The 23,402-nt window shown below is 38.4% G+C and overlaps 2 long non-coding RNA genes across 2 annotated transcripts in view; both read right to left on the reverse strand.

Moving 5' to 3' along the window:
• Positions 1-23,402, reverse strand: part of LOC137239394 (uncharacterized) — an 853,500-nt gene that overhangs the window by 309,856 nt on the left and 520,242 nt on the right. The window lies entirely within an intron of this gene.
• Positions 6,666-23,402, reverse strand: part of LOC137239395 (uncharacterized) — a 37,315-nt gene continuing 20,578 nt past the window's right edge. Inside the window, exon 3 of the long non-coding RNA XR_010949357.1 lies at positions 6,666-6,763. This is a non-coding gene — a long non-coding RNA (uncharacterized lncRNA). The remainder of the gene's footprint in view (positions 6,764-23,402) is intronic.

The raw sequence follows: 23,402 nt of genomic DNA on the forward strand, positions 1-23,402 counted from the left end.
TCATTGTTGACCTATTAAGTGCACAACAAAAAAAAGAAGCAATAAAGAGATATTAAAATATGAAAACTACAGGCAGCTGCCACAAGCCACAGCCACTCAGCTGGAAGACAATGTAAATAGTAATTTCCGCAGGTGCAATAAATAAATAAACTCTCAATTAATTTAAATTTTGTAATAAATCACCTAATATTTTTTTGTTTGTTAATGCAAATATTTTTGACTAAACGTGTTTGGTTTTTTGCAACTATTCTTTTAAGTAAAAAATATTATTTTTTTTTCATTCTTTTAATTGGAATTTTTTTTTCTTGCAAGTGGTTGCCGAAAATGTCAAAAACGTTATGTAAATGGCTTGCAATGTGGAAATAAATAAATTGAATTGTTTGATAGAAAAAAGTAAATTTACAAACGTACACAATCTTCCATTTAATTTGCATATTTAAACATTGACATATTCAAACCAACTGTAAAGACGGGTACCGGTGCGTATACGTAACATTTTGTTTTATTATAATTTGGGTTAACAAAGGAGTGTTATATAAAATGAAGTGAAGCTAATATATGTAAGTGTGATAAAAATATCTTGTGATTCCAATCTTAATAATCACATCAAATCAAATTTTCAATGCTTGATTCTGATTTCTAATTTTACAGTTTAAAACATCAAATCACAACGCACTTCATTTCTTCAAATTTATGTCAGGGACTCAAATCGCATTATCTCAACTCTTATCGCTTTACACCACATTTAATTGTGTTCCAAATTCATGTGAGTGGTTTTTAGCGCATCAACTTAAATCATTTCACAGCACATTTGCCTGTACTGACATGAGGTTGGAGTAACAGATTCCATTTCTGTTGTGTAGTCATGAAAACTGATGGTATTAGATTAGAAATTACATCAAAACCCGAGGCCTTAAAGGTAGATATTAGAATAGAAGAGAATCGTGATCTAGTGCCTTGTCCAATGCTATCTATTCCCAAAACATCACTTCATATCCCATGTATGATGTGAAATCATTTCGACGCATAAAATCACATCACCTCAACGCATATAACATTACAATGAGCTTTGCCAGCTTTGACTGTGGTCAAATTTCAAACTAGCGTCATATTTTTGCATCCTAAGAGGTATTTTAAATCATATCAGTAATTCAAATCAACTTCTAGTCTCATAACAATCAATACCAGATCACATTATTGGTTGTTATCAAAAAAGAAGTAAAATTCATATAACACCATACAGTCTTCATTTGTGACTTAACACTTCATATCTAATTTGTTCAAAATAAATTGAACGTTTAAAAATACAACAATTCATATACTATTTAATCTAATGTAATTTTGAAGAATAAAATCATATCACCTTCTACGCATATAACTTCACAATGACCTATATTATACACTCTTGTACTCAAATCAATTTATACAATCTTCACTTGTGATTTTATATCCAACGCATGACATGCATTTCCATTACAACATGCATTTAAATCATGCCAAATTTGACATCACTGAACACAGATCCAATGGCAACATTATTTCTTTAAATCTGTTTGTCAAATATCTTCGCATTATCTCATGTCACATTTCACCTATTTATTTAGCAATTAAGTAATTTAACCCAAGTTAGGTCCTCAATTAATTAACTTTAAATGACTAACTTCATATCAGCCAAATTTAGTCGTATATAAATAAATATTATATTTTAAAATTCTGTCAATATGTTTTATTAGCAATGTAACGAATTTTGGGGAACTCCGCTTATTTTACACCTTCTACTAACGTTCGTATCGCTAAATTGATGAATAAATAACTCCAGTATTCAATAATGCAAAATATTCCTCCAAATGTCTAGACATTTCTGCTTCTAGAATCTACTACTTGGTTACCAGCTATATGCATGTGTATTTCTAGTTTATAGCCTCTGGCATAGCCATATGCGTGTATATATGTGAGTACTATTTCGGCTGATGATTACACGTGTTTGCGAGTATCTCTTCGTTGCCTTGTAAGTGCATATGTGTGTAAATGATGATTGATTTGATTACGTACCATGAGTGGCAGCTTACTTTATTGTTGTTGCGCCTTTATTTACTTAGTATCAGATTAGTGATGTGAGTATCACTTAGTGATACTAATATTCGTCACACTGCCCTCCACCTAAGTCTGATCGTCCCAATCAGACAAATCTCTCAATCTAACCGCTACTAGCCTCTCCAAATGAACAACCCTTATATTTCGTGGTTTCCCAATGGTTGTGTGCGGGCCTTCACAACTGCACCAAAATTTGGATGGCACATATTTCCGCCGGTGAGGGTTGTATAGCAGTACCAAATCTCCATCCAGGAAACCTTCCGAATTATTGTTCTTGCCGTACCTGCGTTTCCTCCTGCTACTTATTATCCTGGACCGTTCCCTCACACTCTGTTGCTTGGCCAATGAACTACTTCGCAGAGCTTGATCTTGACAGATTGATTTTGCATCATTAGTGTCGTCTTGACGGTTCACAACAGTAGTGCGCCCCGGCTTGAAACTACCCTTGCATTCTCTCTGTGAAATTCTTTTCTTCGTTTTAGTGCGTTGATTTGGTTTTGTCAATGCCAGTGTTTCTCTCGCAGGTATCTTTGATTTTGCTTTGCTTGGCCCATTCGTTCCATCAACTTTGCCCGATCTAATTTCTTTAACTTTTGTGGTCTCTGTGGAATCTCCTTCACCAGCACTCGCTTACTGCTGAACCATTTTTCCAAACTGAAGTTAAGTGGCACATCCTCGTCCTAATCCTTCTCTGCATATCGATCCTGTGTGACCAGGTGACCAGGCTTCCAGCATTTGATTACTCTATTACTCCGCTTTTACGATCCTTTCAGCGCCTCCAATATTGTGTTCACCCAGTCTGGCCTTTCTACGTCCACACGGCGCGCTTTGAAAACTGGTTTACACAGAAGCGATGCTGTTTCCTGAGTCGGCGTATGGGATACTGTTTCAGCAAATATTGGCTTTGGATTTGCGTATATCGCTTGCTTCGTTTCAACATCCCGTATTCCATTAATAACAAAGCTCTGAATTTTTACCCTTTCGGTGTATTCCATGGTTGCGTCCGCATTTGCTAGATCCGTCGCAAGCCCATGCGTGAGAAGTTATACTTCTTTGGCATTAAAAAATAGTTTCCAACGTGACTGCTCTGCCAATATGGTCAATACACCAAAGCCAAAAAAAAAAAAAAGAATTTTTAATTGCATGCAATTAATTAATTAAAATAATATAATAATAGGAATGGCAAAAGATAGTGTTGTTTTTGTTGAAGTGATAAGGACACTTCCCGTAGGCCTTGGGGAGTGTTGTCGTCGTTGATGGTCCTTTCCCGGATGCAGATCCGGTACGTTCCGGTACCAAGCCCGACCATCTCGGGAATGATCTGTTATGACCACATGCGACCTTCTTGTCCATCCCGTTGTTGTTGTTGTTGCAGTGCTTCGCCACATCCAATAGGTGCAACCAATCACTAATTGTCATCAATGCCCTCTAACGGGAGTCCACGGAAACTTGCAGTTTCAACAGGGATGTACCATAATGGGAGGGGTGTTATAGGCGTTGGTTCCACATTACAACTAAAGAGATGGTTGGTGTCATCTGGGCACACATTGAAAGCGGGGCATACATTTTGTATGTCGGGGTTGATTCTGGATAGGTAAGATTGATTCTGTTATAGTATCCAGATCGAAGTCGAGCTAGAGTGACTCGCGTTTCCCTGGGGAGTATGCGTTACTCTTCCGTAAGTTTGAGGTACTGTTCTTTGAGTACTGTTTTCACCGGGCACGCCTGTTTGTGGAGTTCGATGAGGACCTGCTTGTGTTTTTTGGCTTCATACGTCTGAGTTCTCAGGTGCCGTATTTCCGCATAATGCTTACGGAGATGACTCCTTAAGCCCCTGAGCGGTGTTGGCTCATCAATCAGATGTCTGTTGGGATGCCCAGGTTTCTAGATATTCAACAGGAACTGTTTGGTTAGCACATCATTTCTATCCCTGATGGAGAGTATTCTCACCTCATTATGTAGATGGTGTTCTGGAGACATAGGAAGATAACCCGTGGCGGTTCTGAGCGCAGAATTTGGCAGGCCTGTAGCTTCTTCCAGTGAGCGGTCTTCAGGCTTGGCGACCATATCGGGGACGCGTAGCATGCAATCGGTTGGCCAATTCCTTTGTAAGTGGTAATGAGCGTTTCTTTATATTTTCCCCAAGTACTGCCAGCAACAGTTTTGATGATTTTATTACGGCTCTGGATTTTCGGTACAATTGCGGCTGCATGCTCACCAAAATATAGATCCTGATCAAACGTCACACCCAAGATTTTGGGGTGTAGGGCATTGGGGAGCGTAGTGCCATCGACGTGGATGTTCAAAATGGTCGACGTTTGGGACGTCCATGTTGTAAATAAGCTCGCGGAGGATTTAGTCGGTGAAAGCTCATCGATCTGTGGGCCTGGGCCTGTGGCCATTATTGTTCAGTCATCGGCGTAGGAAACGATAGTAACTCCTTCTGGTGGCTAAGGTAGCTTTGATATGTAGAAATTAAACAAAAGTGGGGATAGGACACCACCCTGTGGCACCCCTTTTTTAATTCGTCTTGGTTTAGATGATTCGTTTCTAAATTGCACCGATGCCTGCCGACCACCCAGATAATTAGCGGTCCACCTTTTAAGACATGGGGAAGGGTAGACCCTTCCAGGTCTTGCAGTAACGTGCCATTGTTGACCGCATCAAAAGCTTTTGATAGGTCTAGCGCAACGAGTACTGTTTTATGGTGGGGGTTTTGATTTAAACCGCAATTTATCTGGGCGCTTATGGCATTTAGAGCGGTGGTGGTATTATGGAGTTTTCTAAAGCCATGCTGATGACAGGATAGCTGCCAATTTACTTTGTACTAGGGGAGCAAAATGGCTTCAAGCGTCTTAGCTACTGGCGATAGGAGAGATATCGGGCGATATGACTCTCCTATGTTAGCTGGTTTCCCAGGCTTTAGTAGAGGGACCACATGGCCATTTTCCATTTTTTTCGGGAATTACAAAGGTGGAAAGAGACAGGTTGAAGACATGTGCTAAATATTTGAAACCCTCTTTCCCTAGGCTTTTAGGCATCGGCATGACTATGCCGTCTGGGCCCACTGCGTTGGATGGTTTAGCATGACCGATGGCGTCCTCAACATCTTTGGCGGTGATGGTAATTGGAGACGCGCTGAATTTATGTTTATGTGCGCGTCTGTTGGCCCTCCGTCTACCACTTCCTGAAAAAAAGTTTCGTAAATTCTCGTCGAGACAAAGGTTTACTTATATACGAAATTTCAGGCAAATCGGAAGTGAATAGTATTTGATAGAGTAGATCGGTCCCTGTTCCGCTTCCCGCAAAGAAACTTCACAGGAACACTCTTCTGGCTCGCGCAATAAATACGATTTATAACAATAAGTCAGATCCTGGTCAACTTTCCGAGAAAGGAAGTACCCATATAACAATTTTCAAAAAAGCGCACCATAAATTGTTGCATATAGAATACGTCGGTCCGTTGTCCTTTTCCCGGAATGAAAAGCTTCTCAAATATTATATTTGTCAAAGAGGTACCCTGTACAGAATTTCAAGCGAATTGCGCAATAAATAAGATATTTTGGAATAGGTCGGCTCCTGGTCCACTTCCCGAAAAGTTTCTCAAATAATGAGCTGTTCACGAAAGTACCCCTATACTAAATTTCAAGCAAATCGCACTATATACTATTTTAATTAGAATAAATCAGCCTCTGGTACACTTTCCGGACTACAAAATATCCTAAATATTATCTTTGTCAAGGAGGTACTCCTGCGCTGAATTTCAAGCGTGCGGCACCATAAATACTACTTTTTACAATTAGTCGGTCCCTGGTCCACTTCCCGGACCAAGTTGCAAATCCACAGCATTCTCAAACCCTCTTGAACACACACACAAAATTTCATCACAATCTACTGAGTCATTTAGAAGGAGTTCTGACAAAAACACGTACAGAAGATATATCTATTAAGATATACGTTCGGAGTAGAAGCGATATGTAGAAAATTCTCAACAAAATGTAACATTTTTGTAATATACAAAAACCAAAAAATATTCGATGAAAAAATTAATGCAATATATCGATAAAAAAGAAAAAAATTATAAAATTGCATTAACAATAAAAATATCGATAAAAACTTCCAATTTTTAAAATAAAAAGCGATTGTTGAAAATAATTGAAACAGTCTATGAAAAAGATTGTGAAGAATCGATACAAAATCACAGGTCTTAAATAAGAAGCAATAAACAAAACCTTAAAAAATGTATAAGAAGCAATGGAAATGACACCGTATGGCAAGCATGGAAGGATCGAAACAAATGTGAATCAAGGAAAATATCAAAGAAAAATAATTCACAACAATTAAAAGATTCGAAAAAAGACACAGATTGATTAATTAATTAAAAATCAATAAAAATTATGTCGATAAGAATAATCGATAAAAAACTTTATATAAATTATCGAAAAACTTTGCCTTTGTCAATTACATAGGAAGGAAAGAGTCGAATAAAATTGTAGATGTTTGCACGATAAAAGTTTATAAAATAAATCGATAAATAAAATAAATTAAAATCGATAAAAACTTACATATTTCAAAAAACAGCGATGGAAAAAATAGTGGATAAATTTGGCAACCTCTCCAGTGTTTAAAATATTTATTTTTAATGTTGTGATGGATAAAATCCACAGATCTGTAATATAAAGAAGAAAATATAAAAAAAAATATTGATAGAAAAAATTTTAATATTTAGAATAAACGAACCAAAAAATGCTTTCCCGTTGAATAATAGGAATAGACGAAACCATTGAAAAAAATATTTAATAACAATCGATAGAAAGGATTCCATGCATAAGAAAAAATATGAAAAACAAGCAAATTAACTAAGTAAAATTCGGTGAAAGCGAAGTTGTTAAAACTAACGGTAAAAAATTGACAAAAAAATCGTTAAGAACATGTATACAAAAAAAGTAAATCGAAAAACTCAATAAAATAAGTGTAATCTGCATAAGTTGAAAATAGCAGATTAAAGGCGCGATATAATTTAATCAAAATTGTTTCAATCGATGAATTTTACATATTGTCACGAATATTAGAATCACTAAGTGATACTCACATCACATCGCTAGGGTGATTCTAAGCAATATGTGCGTAAATAAATAAATCATTATGTACACATTACGACAAGCAACATTTACATACACGCAGCGGGGAAATACACATAAACACATTAACCGTCGTTTACCCACATGCATACAAGGCAACGAAGAGGTAACTCACACACAGATGTACATAGTTAGTCAACAGTCAGAGTATTACTCACATATGTACACGCATATGCCTATGTGAGAGTCTACAAACTACAAATAGGTATACATATATATAGCTCAATTACTAGGCTAAACAAGTAGAACATTCTACAAAGAGAAACATCTGGAATATCCCAACGAAGCAGAAAAGAGTATAAAAGCAGCAAAAGCGGAGTAGTCTGACTTGAGTTTGATTTGAGTTGTCAAGCAGTTACGACTAAGACGATATCTAGCGAGCAATAGCAGTATTATTTTGAAAGTCAGTTTCATTTAAGCTATCAGTTTGGTTATTAAGCTATTCGTTGCACAGTTTGAGTGTTAGGCAAGGTGCACACAAGGCTACGCGTCATAGACGCTGCAGGAGAAATTTGTACGCTTTGATGCCGAACACATGTATTTGAATGGAGAGCTGCATGAAAGCGACAAAGCATGAAATATTCGTGTAGCTAAGCGTACAGCAATGTTGGTCGCTGAGCGTACGTACGCTTGAAAAAAAGGAAGAACAAGATGTTTGTGTACATTTTTTTGTATGCAAATTTGTGTAATTAGTTAATAAGTATAATTTAGTTAATAGAAGTGCGTGAAAGGTATATTACCAAAGCGAAAAAGGGTACCAAACACCACAACAGCTTGGTTAGACATTGTTGAAGCATTTAAAAGGCTAAAAAGTGTTGGAAACTAGAAATCACCCTTTTCTCTAGTCCGCGGTGGGTTAAAATTGCCTTTCATAATATATAAAGGCACGGGGATGCAAACAACGTTTAATACCTATTTTCCTTTGGTTTCGGGGACGGATGTAGCTGAAGAAATTAAATTTTTTTATTTTTTTCAATAATTGTTTGCTTTTTGTAGCGACGCTCGAAAGTAGCTTCATGTGCAGATCTTGAGGCGTAGAGAAATTGTAGCTATATGAAATATCTTGTACGCGTCTATGACGCGTAGCCTCGTGTGGACCTTGCCTTATTGTGAAGTATTTTAATAAAGGCCATTTTTCCATTATTCAATATTGGATTTATTTATTCTACAGTTTAGCGATACAAACCTCGCAAATAAGAGGATTTGCAGCAAATTCGTAACAATTGGTGTCAGAAGAGGAATTGTTGAATAAATTCCAGAGGACAACAAGGACATGGCAAAGTTCAGTGAATTGAAGATCCAGCAACTGAAGAAGGAGTTGGAGAGCCGTGGATTGAATACAACCGGCATTAAACTCGAACCTCAGGCACGACTACGAGAGGCAATAGAATTAGAAGCAATTGACGTGGAAGAGTATGACTTTCATCTTGAAGGAGAGGAAACAACAAAAATGGCAGAGACAGTTACGCAGGCAGTTACGAGCACAGACTTGAACATGATTTTGGCTGCAATATCTGCTCAAACATCGACAGTGGCTTCTCAACTGGAATCGCAAAAGACAGATATAACATCTAAACTGGCATCTCAACTAGAAGAACAGAAAACGTATATGTCATCTCAACTAGAAGAAGAGAAAACGTATTTGTCATCACAGATGGAATCCCAAGAGACACGAATAACATCAAAGATGGAAACACAACTGAAAGAACAAGAGGCACGCATAACAGTACAACTCGAAGCGCAGGAGGCGCGTATATCATCAAAACTCGAAGCGCGTATGGACGAGAAAATAATGCAGTTTGAGGAAAAAATCGAAGCCGAGGTGGATGCTTTGAGAGGTCGTATACAGGAGTTGCAATTACATCGCCCAGCTGTTTCAGCAAGCAATCCAAAGGTAAAAACACCATCCTTTGACGGTTCTGTTCTTTCCAGGTCTTTAAGCTTCAATTTGAGAAGACCGCAGCAGTGAACAATTGTAATACCGAAGATAAAGTTGCAGCATTGTTCGTGGCTTTAAAAGGACCAGCTGCTGAGATCCTACAGACCATCCCAGAGTATGAACGTAACAGTTACGAAGCATTGATGGCTGCTGTAGAACGAAGATACGGAAGCGAACACAGAAAACAGATCTACCAAATAGAATTGCAAAACCGCTACCAAAAAGCTAACGAGACTTTGCAGGAGTTTGTTTCGGACATTGAAAGATTGGCTCATCTTGCAAATGCGGATGCACCCGTGGAATACACGGAAAGAGTGAAGATTCAGAGCTTTATAAATGGCATACGGGACGTCGAAACGGAGCGAGCCACATATGCGAACCCAAAGCAAACATTTTCTGAAACGGTATTCCATGCATTGACTCAGCATACAAGCTCATCGTGTGAAAGTAGAAAGGCCAGAGTGGGTAGATACAATTTTGGAAGCTCTGAAGGGATCACAACAGAAAAATGCCGGAGTTATGAAATGTTTCAAGTGCGGTAACCCAGGTCACATTGCACGTCATTGCAGTAGCAATTCCAATAGTTCCAACAATGTGGGTGGCCGTAAACGCAGAGCTGAAGGAGATGAGCAAATCTCCAAGTCCACTCAATCGTTAAACTAAAGCGAGTCAGCCGCAAGAGGCGCCAGCTGGCTCCCCCAATTGAATGCCCCATATTCTCTATCTCGCAAATCGGAAGAAGGTCAAACAATATTACTGTAGGAGGACATGTGGATGGAAAGGAACGTTTACTGACTGTAGATACGGGTGCATCTCATTCCATTATTCGAGCGGATTTAGTCAACAAGAAGATAAGACCATTGCATGGAGCAAGATTGCGTACAGGCACTGGAGAAGACACCACGGTCCTAGGAGAAGTAGTATGTGAAGTCGCAATTGGGAACGTCACGGAAGTATACAATTTTATAGAGGCGGAAATTGTTGATGAAATCATAATCGGAGTGGACTTCTTAATCGACCAAGGCATCAAGATCAATATGCAAAGCAAGATTATGCGATATAAGAACATGGATGTGCCACTTAATTTCGGCTACGAGAGGCTACAGCAGTAAACGAGTGATGGTGGAAGAGAATCAGCAAATACCACCAAAATCAGAAGCAGTCATCTGGGCAAAGGTTGATGGAGAGTGTGGGACAAACAAATTGTGGGTTGTCGAAGCAGCAAACAAATCAACACCGAATGTTCTTGTAGGGAAAACCCTGGCTATGACAAAACAAGATGGACGTTTTCCGATAAGAGTACTCAATGAGTTCAATTCACCAATCAAACTTACCAAAGGAGCTATATTGGGAAGATGTCAAGAGGCTGATGTAATTATTAACTGTGAACAGCTCGAGGAGCACGTTCCAACCAGCAACAATGATCTTTCAAACGACATCATGGCATGGACGGAGGAGCTAGAGGAAGATTATCAGAGTAAAGCAAAACAACTGCTCCTAAACTACGCGAATATATTTGACCAGAATGGCTTCAAACCAGGCCGCACCAAAGTTGTGAAACATCAAATTGACACTGGAGATGCGAGGCCGATCCGTCAAGCTCCTCGTAGTGTTCCACTTGCGAAGCGGGAAGTTTTAAGTCAAATCGTGCAAGAAATGAACGACGTTACGAAAAAGGATAGCTAACCATTGCCAAGAATTGACGATACTCTGGACTCCCTATCTGGTACGAAATGGTTTTCCACACTGGACTTGAAAAGCGGCTACTGGCAAGTGGAGGTGAAGGAGGAAGACAAAGAGAAAACAGCCTTCAGTGTTGGTGATGGTCTTTGGCAATTTACAGTGATGCCTTTTGGACTTTGTAATGCACCAGCTTCTTTCGAGAGACTCATGGATCAGGTATTGAAAGGACTACATTGGAAAACATGCTTGGTGTACCTGGACGACATTATCGTATTGGGCAAGAACTTTGATTAACATCTTAAAAACTTAGAGGAAGTTTTCCAGAGAATAGCTGGCGCTGGTCTGAAACTAAGTCCCAAAAAGTGTTCGTTGTTTAAAAAGGAAGTAAATTATTTGTACTGCGAATGAAAAAACAGAAGCTGTAAAAGATTGGCCAAGACCACAGAACTTGCATGAATTAAGAAGTTTCCTGGGGCTGTGCACATATTACCGCCGATTTGTACCAAACTTTTCCAGCGTAGCCCATAGCCTTCACGAGCTTACAAGAAAAAATAAAGCTTTTCAGTGGAAAAAAGAGCAAGAATTGGCTTTCCAAACATTAAAAGAGCGGTTGTGCACTGCTCTAATGTTGGCATATCCGATTCCAGAAGCAACGTTTATTCTAGATACCGATGCGAGTGGATATGCTATAGGAGGCGTTTTATCACAACTGGTCGATGGACAGGAGAACGTAGTTGCATATTACAGCCGATCAATTGGAAAACCAGAGAGGAACTATTGCGTTACACGGAGAGAGCTATTAGCATTGGTAGAGTGCATTAAACATTTTCATAAACACCTCTACGGGCAGCGATTCCGCGCCAGGACAGATCACGCAGCGTTGAAATGGCTCCTGCAGTGCCGTAACCCAGAAGGTCAATTGGCACGGTGGATCGACCGACTATAAAGCTATGACTTTTCCATTGAGCATCGAAAAGGTAGTACCCATGGAAATGCTGATGCAATGTCACGAAGACCATGTAGTTTGGAATGTAAACACTGTTCAAAAGCTGAGACTAAGGAAGACATTATAGATGTTCGGTTTATGACTATGACGTGTTCGGATGACTGGGACATGGAACAACTAAGGAAGTGTCAGCTAGAAGATTCAGATCTGTCCCATATTGTGCACGGACTCGAACGAAATGAGAGACTGAATAAAGAGGAGATGTCAGCAGAAAGTCCTATTGTGAAGTCATATTGGGCCCAGTGGAATATTTTACAATTGATATCCGGTTGCCTGTATCGAATATGGGAGAATGAGGACGGCCAGTGCAAGAAGACACTGATAGTTGTTCCCAGGAAAAGGATTCCTGACGTTCTCAACGAGCTACATAATGGTCCAAGTGGAGGTCATCTGGGAATCACGAAAACGCTCGAGAAGATTAAACAGAGAGTCTAAGCCGCCTTCACAAATATTTAGACGGCGTCAAAATATACGTATGCGCAGCCATGCGCGGCGAAGTGGAAGACACCAACGAGCGACCACTGCCATCGTCGTCAACGATATTTGGGAAGGTCAGTCAAGCATTATCAATCGGCAATCGCGGATGCGCTCCTTTGTATAGTTATATACAAAACATTTATATTCAATACCTTTAAACATATATATTTAATTTTGAAGTTTGAAATTAATTTATAATAATTAAAGTAATAGAAATAGCGAAACATTATAACGTTTTAAAGAAAAACTATTGACCCTTTTAATTGGAAGTGTTAAGTGTAGCGAAGAAAGACCACACATTTGTTCATGGTCCTTCGCAGCCATCTTTGGCCCAACCCCTAAAATTATAATTAAAACAAAAATTTAATTAAAATCGAATTTTCGTTCGTTTGAAAAATAAATATAAATTTTTTAAAACAAAACATACAAAAGTGGAGACACAGGGAATAAAAGCTGAGTGAAGGAAGTGTGGAAAAAAACAACACAAAGTTTAAAAGCTGCTTATATACATATATACAAATAGAGAATTGAGCATATTCAAAAAACAAAAGAAAAAAAAAAATTGCGAAAAAAAATTTTAAGATCTTTAAAACACAAAAGAAAAAAAAAGTTTTTGAAAATTGTGGGCGCACTCATCATACAAACATATATTAATACAAACACTTAAATGCACAGAAATATTGTTTTTTAAAAGAGAAAATGAAATTTTGAAACTCAAAAAATAAAAAATTAAAAATCATCTTACCTAAGCAACCAAGCAGCAGCAACAACAGCCAGCTTATCATCAACAACAAGCAGACCAGGCAACAACAACACAATAAGAAGCAGTACATACAAGAATTGGTGAGTAGGCAATTTTTTTAATTTCCATAAAAAAATACCAGAAAATAATACAACTTTTTCCGCAAAAGTTATATTATTTTTTGTAAACTGCAAAACATATACCACGTATATATATGAATATTGCGGAAATTTTCTTACCGTTGGTTTTACTGCAACTTTTTTGCAACCAAAAATTGGAAGAAAATATTCCGCTATACCAATAGGCAAAATCCGCCAATTATATATATAAATATATACATATGTAAAATGTATGTAATATGTATTCAACCAACAAAAATTGCAGTTTACTTGCCTACTCAAACCCACTGTGCAAGAACAACATCAGCAAAAATTTACCCCGTTGTTCGCAAAGAGCGTTGAACTTGGCGATACAGTTCAACTTCCAAATCATTTTTTCTGCTTCGCAGCATATAGAAAAGTATAATATTCATACGTATGTACTAGTGTTGGGAACTATCGAATGAATTCAACTATCGATAGTTAGTTACTGAATGATTTTAACTATCGAATGAATTTTTTCATTCATTCTTTCATTCATTCATTTGAACTGCTCTTTAGCTAGCCAGAGGCCAAAAGAACAATTTCTGGATCGTTTTAGTTACCCCCCGGGGTAGCTAAAGAACAAACCTATATAAGACCAAAAACGTCGTGTTCCAATGAAACGTGATCCAGATACAGCTAGAGATTTAACATGCAAATGCAACAACAATGTGACCATATGGATCAATTTGTTTTTGCATTTGCATGTTAAATTTCTATCCGTATCTGGATCACGCTTCATTGGAACGTAACAAAAATGTTAAATATGACTAAAATGGTGTAAATAATGAAAATATTCACTTTAAATGCCTTTGTTACATGTTCTGCAAAGTGCATGCATGATATGCAAATGACCTTTGTTCGCAACCCACTGAGTTTTTTTGGTATCACCACTTCATATGGCCAATATATCAGTACTCCCCCAAACCTGCGGGGAGATTTTATGCCGCTATAACAAAAACAACAACAGGAAAGAAGATTACTTAAAATGGATTTTTATCTGTATTATTCAAATCTGTTTCAGAGGCATTATTGAGTGCCTTAACTTATACATATACAAGTATGTACATCGAGTTGACATGAAAAATACCTTCAATGTTTAAATTGCTGTTGAAAAATATTATATCTAGTTTATCTCCTTTAAGTCAGTTTCTGCTGTCGTTAATTATTTGCCCTGCTTTCGAGAAAACTCGTTCTGACGGAACCGATGGTGCGGGTATACATAAATATTTTCTCGAAAGCATATGTGACCGGGCCTATGAAAAGGTGGCTTATGACTCAAAAAAGAAATTGCGAGAAACAGCTGTTAAAGATAAAAAAACTATCGAAACCAGAAAAAAAGTGGAACATTTTTTTTTTTTTGAGTCATAAGCCACCTTTTTTTAGGACGGGTCACATATATAGTTCTGGAAATGTTGACTGGCTACGATTCCAATAGTCTAGAGGATTATTTGATCGATCAACAAAATTTTGCCTTAGATATTGCTCCAACTGAATATTTGCAATGACATTGGGCGCGTTTTGACAAATTGTTTTTGCTTCAGCAACTCTTTCATCGAGAAGGTCCCAGAGAGATACTTCGCTTTTATCGACCGATACTTCTCTTGGGGTGTTGGTAGGAACACTTGTGTTTTGTTGCCGTATTATTTGTATTTGTTGTATTATTTGCCTTATTTTCATTTCCAAAAGCAAATTTTTTTAAACCTATGATCTAGGAATGTCGATTTGGCGCACATTTTGTCAGACTCCAACTGCCCTAATCGTCTCCAAACTATATCTAACAATCTGCTCTTCCAACTTTCTCCCTCTACAGTTTTCATTTTGCGATTTCGTACTGCGTATTGAAGACTCTGATTAGAGGCACTTCCAGTGATATCGTGGGATAATTTTCTCCTGACAATTCGGTTGTCGTGGCCTCTATGGGCTTGAAAAGGTTAGTGTAATCCAACAATGTTTCCCATTCTGATCAATTGAGGAAATCAGGAGCATTTGGCAGGGAGTAGTTCTTTTACCAAGCATATGCGCTCCATCATTATAAGGGTGGAATTCCACCGGGTAGGGACATCAGTTCAGTAACACCCATTTGCTTTTGCATACTTTTTAATTTTTTCATCGCTTGAGAACTATGGTTAAAGTAAGTGACTATGGCACGACAGTTGGTTATCAGGACAGTAACTTATGGAACAGCTTTGATGACATCAATTACACATATATTTAATGTGTGCGCTACACATGGGTGGTGGTGCTTCTGTAGCATTTCAATTAAAACCTTTTTAATATTAGCCCCGTTATCACTTACTATAGCAACTATTTTGTCAAAAACCGACCACTCATCAAATATTAACTTCAATTCTGTAGTTATATTTTGGGAGGTATGATTTCCTAAGATTTCCTTTGTTGATAAAACTGCAGAAATCGTTTTGTTATCCCGAACGAAATGACTAGTAACTGACAAAAAAGATTTTTGACTACCAGAAGTCCACATATCACTTGTAACTGAAATATGTGTTACAATGTTGAGCAAGTCATGTAGTTTCTTTCTTACTTCATTGTATTTAAAAGGTAGCATTGTATTTGATAAAATGTTTCTGTTTGGCAAGGAATATAATGGCTGAAGCTTTTTTGTATATTCTGTAAATCCTACATTGTCATCGATGGAAAGCGGCTGCAAATCTTTTATAATCATCTTTAAAAGAGACTCATCAATGTTATATTTTTCTTGCTCTGAGAGCTCAGAACGTGTGCTGGTAACAAATAATTTTGTTTGAACAGTCTTCTTCTCAAACATCCACTATTGGAAATGTCTTCGGCAGGTATTGTTAAGGAACTTCGCGCTGCACTCACTGCAGTAGTTGAAGAAAAAGAGAAGTAGAACTACGTTCCTCTTTTGAAATTACTGGCACAATTTCTCCTGAAGTTATATTCCTTTGTTCTGAGGAAGACGGATGCTTACGGCGTAGATGGTCTTTTAAATTTTATGTGTTGCCAGAAAAATTAAATTTTTTTTGCATATATGGCATTTAACTTCATTGCCATTTTTGATAAAAAACTCCCAATCTACACAAATTAAATAGTTAAAAGCACTTCCTCAGTTAAAGTTTTTTAATAATTACCAAACTTAAAACGTTTGTCGATTATTTAAATTTAAATAGAACGAACGATTTGAAGAAATAGTAATGAGCGAATCATTCATACCAAAAACTAGTAGTTCGATAAAATAGTAATGAACGAATCATTCATACCAAAAACTAGTAACTCGAAAAAATAGTAGTGATCGAATCATTCATACCAAAAACTGGTAATTCGAAAAAATAGTAATGAACGAATCATTCATACCTAAAACTAGTAATTCGAAAAAATTGTAATGAACGAATTTCAAATGACTATCGAATGAATGAAAATTAATGAACTATCGAATAACTCGATAGTTTTCATTCGATAGTTCCCAACACTAGTATGCACATACTTACATACATGTACAAATAATTTCAAGTTGCTTTTCCAACATTCCTATTTATCCACTCTGAGAACATCATACGTGTTTACTCACACGTTCAAGTCGCTCTTCCAGCGACATTTTCCCAGCACGTATAGCTACATTAGCAACGAGAGTTGTGTACTGCTGATCAAATTTATCAACCTCTCTCATATTTGCAATTTTTTCATCTTTCTTTGCTGCACTCACCCAACAGTGCAATCAAGCGCCCTCAGCTTCACAAAAGAAACGCTACATTAAAGCGACGAGGAAGCGAATCAAAACAAACTCTTCTGTTTGTAAACATAAACAGAGAAGCTCATCTGATTCTCGTGCATACGTTCGCACAAACAAATATATATACATACATACGTTTGTATATTGCGCACGTACATTTGTACTTATTCTGGCGTACAAAATTAAGTTTGAGATATTTTCTCCCTATAGGAACTTTCAAAAAAAAATATCCGTACAAACTTCAAGTACATATTATTATTTTCTAATATATACATACCTATATATACCAGTTATTTACAAATACACGTTTATTTCCACACGTATATTTACACGTATATATAAGTGAAAAGTGTTTGTGATTTTTTTTTTTAAGTTTTATATTTTTTGTTTTTACAAAACATTATACATACTATTGAAATCCGAATTTCGCGGATTTAAATTATATAAGGAACGTCCCGTTGTCCGTGCTTGACTCCATTTTTCAAAAAAAAAAACAAACACCGCCACCAATTTAAATTCCCTTTTTTTAAATTTCTGTGGCACGAAGAGTTTTCCATCTTCGAATTTTGCGAACGTTCTCTGAGCGTAAAAATATTTTACTCGTTTTTTTTAGTGAAAAACCAAAAGTTTGCATAAAATGCCTCTCAGTCCCCCAAAAGTGTCCGAAACCGGGACAAAACCAAAAGGTGGCCCAAAGGAAGAAACGGCCAAGGAAAGGTCAACATCCCCCCGCCGGAAATCCAAATCAGTTGACCCATCCGCGCAAAAGTTCATCGCGGAAAGTGACAATCTGATGAGATACTGTGCAAAATTCAACGAAGCACCGATTCAGGATCACACTGAATCGTATCTCATGATAAAGAACAAATCACTAGATGATTATTGGGCATGACTTCAATCGGTTTACGATCTGGTATTTTCGAAACCAGACGAAAGTTTCCATGAAGATTTTAAGAGTTCAGTACAAGGCAAACAATCCGCCTGCCTTGATACGTATGAAATGACAAAAGCAAAGATTGCCGATCAACTTTCATTGATCAAAATGATGGCAACACCGAGTCCACCATCCCGCGTGGAACAACACTCGGCTGAGGCAAATATTTACCTCAAAGTCCCAGCATGCGACACGGAGACCTTTTATGGTGGCTATGAAGAATGGCCCGCTTTTCGTGATATGTTCACAGCGGTGTATATTAACCACCCAAGGCTCTCCCGTTCTCAGAAATTGTACCATCTCCGGTACAAAACGCAAGGAAAAGCCGGCTCCATCGTCAAGCAATATGCGTTGAGCGATGATAACTTTGACCTTGCCTGGGAAGCTTTACGGTCACGATACGAAAACAAGCGGATCCTGGTTGACAGCCAGATAAAATCCTTACTGACTCTTGCCACTATTCCATCCGAAAACAGTGAGCAACTTCAGAAATTGCAAAATACAATCAACTGCCTATCCGTCCTTCACTCCCAAGGAGTTACGACAGACAGTTTTTAGCGCATCAACTTAAATCATTTCACAGCACATTTGCCTGTACTGACATGAGGTTGGAGTAACAGATTCCATTTCTGTTGTGTAGTCATGAAAACTGATGGTATTAGATTAGAAATTACATCAAAACCCGAGGCCTTAAAGGTAGATATTAGAATAGAAGAGAATCGTGATCTAGTGCCTTGTCCAATGCTATCTATTCCCAAAACATCACTTCATATCCCATGTATGATGTGAAATCATTTCGACGCATAAAATCACATCACCTCAACGCATATAACATTACAATGAGCTTTGCCAGCTTTGACTGTGGTCAAATTTCAAACTAGCGTCATATTTTTGCATCCTAAGAGGTATTTTAAATCATATCAGTAATTCAAATCAACTTCTAGTCTCATAACAATCAATACCAGATCACATTATTGGTTGTTATCAAAAAAGAAGTAAAATTCATATAACACCATACAGTCTTCATTTGTGACTTAACACTTCATATCTAATTTGTTCAAAATAAATTGAACGTTTAAAAATACAACAATTCATATACTATTTAATCTAATGTAATTTTGAAGAATAAAATCATATCACCTTCTACGCATATAACTTCACAATGACCTATATTATACACTCTTGTACTCAAATCAATTTATACAATCTTCACTTGTGATTTTATATCCAACGCATGACATGCATTTCCATTACAACATGCATTTAAATCATGCCAAATTTGACATCACTGAACACAGATCCAATGGCAACATTATTTCTTTAAATCTGTTTGTCAAATATCTTCGCATTATCTCATGTCACATTTCACCTATTTATTTAGCAATTAAGTAATTTAACCCAAGTTAGGTCCTCAATTAATTAACTTTAAATGACTAACTTCATATCAGCCAAATTTAGTCGTATATAAATAAATATTATATTTTAAAATTCTGTCAATATGTTTTATTAGCAATGTAACGAATTTTGGGGAACTCCGCTTATTTTACACCTTCTACTAACGTTCGTATCGCTAAATTGATGAATAAATAACTCCAGTATTCAATAATGCAAAATATTCCTCCAAATGTCTAGACATTTCTGCTTCTAGAATCTACTACTTGGTTACCAGCTATATGCATGTGTATTTCTAGTTTATAGCCTCTGGCATAGCCATATGCGTGTATATATGTGAGTACTATTTCGGCTGATGATTACACGTGTTTGCGAGTATCTCTTCGTTGCCTTGTAAGTGCATATGTGTGTAAATGATGATTGATTTGATTACGTACCATGAGTGGCAGCTTACTTTATTGTTGTTGCGCCTTTATTTACTTAGTATCAGATTAGTGATGTGAGTATCACTTAGTGATACTAATATTCGTCACACTGCCCTCCACCTAAGTCTGATCGTCCCAATCAGACAAATCTCTCAATCTAATCGCTACTAGCCTCTCCAAATGAACAACCCTTATATTTCGTGGTTTCCCAATGGTTGTGTGCGGGCCTTCACAACTGCACCAAAATTTGGATGGAACATATTTCCGCCGGTGAGGGTTGTATAGCAGTACCAAATCTCCATCCAGGAAACCTTCCGAATTATTGTTCTTGCCGTACCTGCGTTTCCTCCTGCTACTTATTATCCTGGACCGTTCCCTCACACTCTGTTGCTTGGCCAATGAACTACTTCGCAGAGCTTGATCTTGACAGATTGATTTTGCATCATTAGTGTCGTCTTGACGGTTCACAACAGTAGTGCGCCCCGGCTTGAAACTACCCTTGCATTCTCTCTGTGAAATTCTTTTCTTCGTTTTAGTGCGTTGATTTGGTTTTGTCAATGCCAGTGTTTCTCTCGCAGGTATCTTTGATTTTGCTTTGCTTGGCCCATTCGTTCCATCAACTTTGCCCGATCTAATTTCTTTAACTTTTGTGGTCTCTGTGGAATCTCCTTCACCAGCACTCGCTTACTGCTGAACCATTTTTCCAAACTGAAGTTAAGTGGCACATCCTCGTCCTAATCCTTCTCTGCATATCGATCCTGTGTGACCAGGTGACCAGGCTTCCCGCATTTGATTACTCTATTACTCCGCTTTTACGATCCTTTCAGCGCCTCCAATATTGTGTTCACCCAGTCTGGCCTTTCTACGTCCACACGGCGCGCTTTGAAAACTGGTTTACACAGAAGCGATGCTGTTTCCTGAGTAAGCGTATGGGATACTGTTTCAGCAAATATTGGCTTTGGATTTGCGTATATCGCTTGCTTCGTTTCAACATCCCGTATTCCATTAATAACAAAGCTCTGAATTTTTACCCTTTCGGTGTATTCCATGGTTGCGTCCGCATTTGCTAGATCCGTCGCAAGCCCATGCGTGAGAAGTTATACTTCTTTGGCATTAAAAAATAGTTTCCAACGTGACTGCTCTGCCAATATGGTCAATACACCAAAGCCAAAAAAAAAAAAAAGAATTTTTAATTGCATGCAATTAATTAATTAAAATAATATAATAATAGGAATGGCAAAAGATAGTGTTGTTTTTGTTGAAGTGATAAGGACACTTCCCGTAGGCCTTGGGGAGTGTTGTCGTCGTTGATGGTCCTTTCCCGGATGCAGATCTGGTACGTTCCGGTACCAAGCCCGACCATCTCGGGAATGATCTGTTATGACCACATGCGACCTTCTTGTCCATCCCGTTGTTGTTGTTGTTGCAGTGCTTCGCCACATCCAATAGGTGCAACCAATCACTAATTGTCATCAATGCCCTCTAACGGGAGTCCACGGAAACTTGCAGTTTCAACAGGGATGTACCATAATTGGAGGGGTGTTATAGGCGTTGGTTCCACATTACAACTAAAGAGATGGTTGGTGTCATCTGGGCACACATTGAAAGCGGGGCATACATTTTGTATGTCGGGGTTGATTCTGGATAGGTAAGATTGATTCTGTTATAGTATCCAGATCGAAGTCGAGCTAGAGTGACTCGCGTTTCCCTGGGGAGTATGCGTTACTCTTCCGTAAGTTTGAGGTACTGTTCTTTGAGTACTGTTTTCACCGCGCACGCCTGTTTGTGGAGTTCGATGAGGACCTGCTTGTGTTTTTTGGCTTCATACGTCTGAGTTCTCAGGTGCCGTATTTCCGCATAATGCTTACGGAGATGACTCCTTAAGCCCCTGAGCGGTGTTGGCTCATCAATCAGATGTCTGTTGGGATGCCCAGGTTTCTAGATATTCAACAGGAACTGTTTGGTTAGCACATCATTTCTATCCATGATGGAGAGTATTCTCACCTCATTATGTAGATGGTGTTCTGGAGACATAGGAAGATAACCCGTGGCGGTTCTGAGCGCAGAATTTGGCAGGCCTGTAGCTTCTTCCAGTGAGCGGTCTTCAGGCTTGGCGACCATATCGGGGACGCGTAGCATGCAATCGGTTGGCCAATTCCTTTGTAAGTGGTAATGAGCGTTTCTTTATATTTTCCCCAAGTACTGCCAGCAACAGTTTTGATGATTTTATTACGGCTCTGGATTTTCGGTACAATTGCGGCTGCATGCTCACCAAAATTTAGATCCTGATCAAACGTCACACCCAAGATTTTGGGGTGTAGGGCATTGGGGAGCGTAGTGCCATCGACGTGGATGTTCAAAATGGTCGACGTTTGGGACGTCCATGTTGTAAATAAGCTCGCGGAGGATTTAGTCGGTGAAAGCTCATCGATCTGTGGGCCTGGGCCTGTGGCCATTATTGTTCAGTCATCGGCGTAGGAAACGATAGTAACTCCTTCTGGTGGCTAAGGTAGCTTTGATATGTAGAAATTAAACAAAAGTGGGGATAGGACACCACCCTGTGGCACCCCTTTTTTAATTCGTCTTGGTTTAGATGATTCGTTTCTAAATTGCACCGATGCCTGCCGACCACCCAGATAATTAGCGGTCCACCTTTTAAGACATGGGGAAGGGTAGACCCTTCCAGGTCTTGCAGTAACGTGCCATTGTTGACCGCATCAAAAGCTTTTGATAGGTCTAGCGCAACGAGTACTGTTTTATGGTGGGGGTTTTGATTTAAACCGCAATTTATCTGGGCGCTTATGGCATTTAGAGCGGTGGTGGTATTATGGAGTTTTCTAAAGCCATGCTGATGACAGGATAGCTGCCAATTTACTTTGTACTAGGGGAGCAAAATGGCTTCAAGCGTCTTAGCTACTGGCGATAGGAGAGATATCGGGCGATATGACTCTCCTATGTTAGCTGGTTTCCCAGGCTTTAGTAGAGGGACCACATGGCCATTTTCCATTTTTTTCGGGAATTACAAAGGTGGAAAGAGACAGGTTGAAGACATGTGCTAAATATTTGAAACCCTCTTTCCCTAGGCTTTTAGGCATCGGCATGACTATGCCGTCTGGGCCCACTGCGTTGGATGGTTTAGCATGACCGATGGCGTCCTCAACATCTTTGGCGGTGATGGTAATTGGAGACGCGCTGAATTTATGTTTATGTGCGCGTCTGTTGGCCCTCCGTCTACCACTTCCTGAAAAAAAGTTTCGTAAATTCTCGTTGAGACAAAGGTTTACTTATATACGAAATTTCAGGCAAATCGGACAGTGAATAGTATTTGATAGAGTAGATCGGTCCCTGTTCCGCTTCCCGCAAAGAAACTTCACAAGAACACTCTTCTGGCTCGCGCAATAAATACGATTTATAACAATAAGTCAGATCCTGGTCAACTTTCCGAGAAAGGAAGTACCCATATAACAATTTTCAAAAAAGCGCACCATAAATTGTTGCATATAGAATACGTCGGTCCGTTGTCCTTTTCCCGGAATGAAAAGCTTCTCAAATATTATATTTGTCAAAGAGGTACCCTGTACAGAATTTCAAGCGAATTGCGCAATAAATAAGATATTTTGGAATAGGTCGGCTCCTGGTCCACTTCCCGAAAAGTTTCTCAAATAATGAGCTGTTCACGAAAGTACCCCTATACTAAATTTCAAGCAAATCGCACTA

The sequence above is a fragment of the Eurosta solidaginis genome, chromosome 2 (assembly GCF_040869045.1).
Source record: "Eurosta solidaginis isolate ZX-2024a chromosome 2, ASM4086904v1, whole genome shotgun sequence".
Taxonomy (NCBI): Eukaryota; Metazoa; Arthropoda; class Insecta; order Diptera; family Tephritidae; genus Eurosta; species Eurosta solidaginis.